This window comes from Larimichthys crocea, chromosome XVII (assembly GCF_000972845.2).
Source record: "Larimichthys crocea isolate SSNF chromosome XVII, L_crocea_2.0, whole genome shotgun sequence".
NCBI classification, from domain to species: Eukaryota; Metazoa; Chordata; class Actinopteri; family Sciaenidae; genus Larimichthys; species Larimichthys crocea.
In genome coordinates, this window is record NC_040027.1 from 8,393,597 (window position 1) to 8,397,972 (window position 4,376).

A 4,376-nucleotide genomic window follows, 5' to 3' on the forward strand; every position below is an offset into this window, starting at 1 on the left:
CAGCTGAAACTGTTTCTGATGACCTCAGATCATGTAAATCTTTCACCTCGCTGCAGCGATGCAGGGTTTAGTTTCAGTGGAAAAAAAACTTTGTCCTCAGAGTGGTGGTGATTTGTGCAACAGCACATCGTACAGGTAGATGGACACAAAACTAAGTGGAACAAATATAAAACAGCAGCAACAACAAGAGAACAGCGTATCAGCATTCGTGGCACCCCCAGTCAAGGCAATTCAACTCATGAATGAATAAATACATAAATACACTCCCTCCAACACAACATGCTGAAAGCTGTGAATAAATAAATGCCTAAATTTCATCCTGCTGATATTCAAAGATCACGAATACATGCACATACTGCACCTCAACAATGAGGCTACAACATTTGATTTAACTGTGTTATTGCCATGGGAATAAAACAGTTTGGTCTTTATTTTGTATATATGTGGCCAGAGAAACTTTACTGCTGCTCCACAGTCAGCCCGGTGCTGTAATCCCATGATGCTACCTGGCGAATCCTGCGAATCTCTATCAGCGAGCAAAGCAACAAGAGCGGACGCCAACACTGACCTGACATTCGACCTCTTAACGAAGTGCAGTCGCAACATTTTTCCTTCAATTAACAGCTATCATACATGTTGACAGGCTGCCTAAAAGGTGAGGTGGGGTGCTGAGTGTAATGTGGCTGTTCTCGCTCACTCTCTCCTTTTCTATTCTCAGCTTCTTCAGTCAACATCCTGTTCGGCCTCTTCACCATTATCTGTGTCCATAGAGGCTGTTGAGCCGCTTACATTGCCCAGCTCCGGTTCTGGCACAACGCCGACTGCACTTCCCATCAGCATTCCCCCGGTGGCCTTCTTCTTCCCGGTGGTACTAACACTCACTCTCACCCTGCCTAACATAAGCTAACAGCAGCTACAGTTTGAAAATATGATCCAGTTTCACTAAAATCAGTGAAATAGTTGGTGTGTGTGACTTTTTCCCGAGCCAGAGCCCAAAGTTACATAGTGCAGCCATAAGCATGCAGAGACATTTTATTTCTCAGACACAAAGTGCTCATAACAGACGACGTTCATGAACCCGACATAAGTTGGATCACTGTCGTGTCGTATCAATCAGAGATGAAGAAGAGCGAAATCGGAATTTCTTCTCAATGAAAATGTCACAGATTATCACTACAGAGCTCCTGCACAGCGGTGGGCAGCTGTGAGAGACACCGACAGAATGAAAACAGAAAAAAAGATTCAATATTTAATGGACATTAAAGAGAGAGAGAAAACTGCTAAGTGATTTTCAAAGACTGGGATGAGACTGAGGTGGATAGCTGTAAGATTAAAAGATTACTCTAGAGAAAGTGAAAGCGAAAAGATAATTGAAATGGCCTGCTGCCAAGGACATCCCAACTCTGTAGTATATGAGGCAGTCTGAGAAATACAATGTAGGCACGCGGATCAGTGGCTTGTTGACAGAAGAGACACGGGTACAGTATATCAACTCAACAATCTGAAGCTATTACAGTGCCAGTTTAGAATGAAGAGGAATTATTTTTTTAAAAACGAGATGCTCAAACGTGTGAAAACTTATTACAAACCTCTCACTCCGAAACAAAGACTTGCACCTCAGATGCTGGAGCAGATGGACATAAGAGAGAGGAGAGGTGTAAAAAGTCTGGAAATATGAAAGTTAAAAAACGGTTAGTCATCATGAAGCTTAACACACACACACACACACATTTTAACACACACGACACACACACACAGGCTGAGGCTTCCCGAGCATCCTCCATGTGCCAGGCTTCTTCCTCCAGGGTGAGTTAGTGGTGCTTTTAAGTTCCGACATCAAAGAGGCCTGTATGGGTGTATAAATAGGCTTTGGGCTTGGAAAAGTTTTAGTTGTCATGAGTTTGATACCCAGTCGGTTGGACAAGGTCATGCATTGACTCAGTGACTTCTCCCTAACCCCTCTCTCTCTCTCCATCCTCTCGGGTGTGCAGACAACCAGCTGCACGCTCATTGTGTGCATATAAAAACACATCTGAGCACGAATTCAGCAAACACGCGGCAGGAATATAAGTAGACGTTAAAGGACCTGCTGGCAGAAATGGAATATAATATCTATAAGTATGTTTTCATTCATGTAAAAGTAAGGAAAGAATGGGAATGGGTATAGGAAAGAATTTGTGTTTTCATGACTTGAAGAATGAGCTCTTTGTATCTACAAAGACAATAGGTCCTCTTCTCAGATTGTAGAAAACATGTTGCGTCACCCACAGGTTTCTGAAGAGCCGGTGTAAATCCAAAAATGGGCAAAGAGGTTGGTGGAGCTGAATGAAGCCTGGTCATGGCACATGTTTGTGCATAGCTTTAAGCCTTAATATAAGACCCAGACTGTTTTTGTACCAGGCTGTAAACATGTTTATTTCTGCTGTGACTTCTGGAACCAGCCTCAAGTGGACGTTTGAGGAAATGCAGTTTCCGGCTTCATTTCACAGCTACAGAGGTTGGGTCTCTTCCACAGTAGCCCAGAATGGACAAACTAAACTCTGTTTTTATGTTGAAGTGGCTGCCACAATAGATTTTTCTAAATACTTAGAAAGGGATAGCTGACAGGAGGAATATTCTGCAGGTTGCAACCTGCAGGCTCACCTTGAGATAACACCGAATCATGCACACCGTGTCCTTTAAGACTTTCTTCCAAATCGCCTCAATATTACTGCCACATAATTATGTTTCTTTGGAGGAGCGGGTAGCAGGTGACTGGTCATGATGCATCTTAGAGTTGGCCAAGGAGGCAAAATGAGGAGCGGGCAATGCATCACAAGGGCCAGAGTTTGGAGTACCACACATGGCACTTCAATCACATTCAGTGATTGAGCTAGTCTCTCATACTGTGCGTCATCATCCCAGCCCTGGGTTTCTGTAATTCACCCTGACACGACTGCGTTCGTCTCTGTATTCTCCGTGTGACTTAAACTGACAGCGTCGTTTACTGCGCGACTCATCTGTGTCTTTGAATCTGTTCTCACTCACTCCAATTTGTGTGATGACGGACAGCTCTGTGAACGACAAGCCAGAAGTCGTGTACGAACATCTGCTGCATCAGTGTTTTTCTATTTTAAAGTCTGAGTAAATGTTCTGAGTTTGTCAGACCATACGAAGAAAGTGTGTTATTAACCACCCAGCCCACCCACAGTTTCTGAAGAGCTTGTAATCCAAAAATGGCAAAAGGTTGTGTGGCTGAATGAACCTGTCATGCACCCACTTGTCAATCATGTTTGTTTGCATAGCTTTAAGCCTTAATAACAGTGGCCCTCGTTTATCGCGGGGAATCGTTCTAAAAATAACCCGCAATAAACAAAATCCGGAAGTAAGTTTTACAATTATTATACATGTTTTAAGGCCGTAAAACCCCTAACCACACACTGTTTACACCTTTTTACACACATTTTGTACAGTACTCCCGTTAAACAGGAGCGAAACACATGTGCGGTTTCCCTTAGCCAATTTGGACGCAGAAACACAATGCGCGTTCATACTGTACAGTACGCTGTAAAAAAAAAAAAAGCATGCAAAATTACACTGAAAAAAATCCGCGAAACAGGAGTCCGTGAAAAGTGAACCGCGTTAAGCGAGGGACGACGTAAGACCAAAACTGTTTTTGTACCAGGCTGTAAACATTTTTTATTTCTGCTGTGAAGTTGGACATTTTAACATAACACTCACTTCTGAGCCAGCCTCAAGTGGACGTTGAGGAAATGCAGTTTCCGGCTTCATTTCACAGCTACAGAGGTTGGGCCTCTTCCACGTAGCCCAATGGACAAACTAAACTTTTGTTTTTATGTGAAGTGGCTGCCACATTAGATTTTTCTACAACTTGGAAAGGGATGGCTGACAGGTTGCAACCTGCAGGCTCACCTTGAGATAACACCGAATCATGACACAGTGTCCTTTAAGTCTTTCTCCAAATCGCCACATAATTATGTTTCTTTGGAGGAGCGGGTAGCAGGTGACTGGTCATGATGCATCTAGAGTTGGCCAAGGAGGCAAAATGAGGAGCGGGCAATGCATCACAAGGGCCAGAGTTGGGAGTACCACACATGGCACTTCAATCACATTCAGTGATTGAGCTAGTCTCTCATACTGTGCGTCATCATCCCAGCCCTGGGTTTCTGTAATTCACCCTGACACGACTGCGTTCGTCTCTGTATTCTCCGTGTGACTTAAACTGACAGCGTCGTTTACTGCGCGACTCATCTGTGTCTTTGAATCTGTTCTCACTCACTCCAATTTGTGTGATGACGGACAGCTCTGTGAACGACAAGCCAGAAGTCGTGTACGAACATCTGCTGCATCAGTGTTTTTCTATTTTAAAGTCTGAG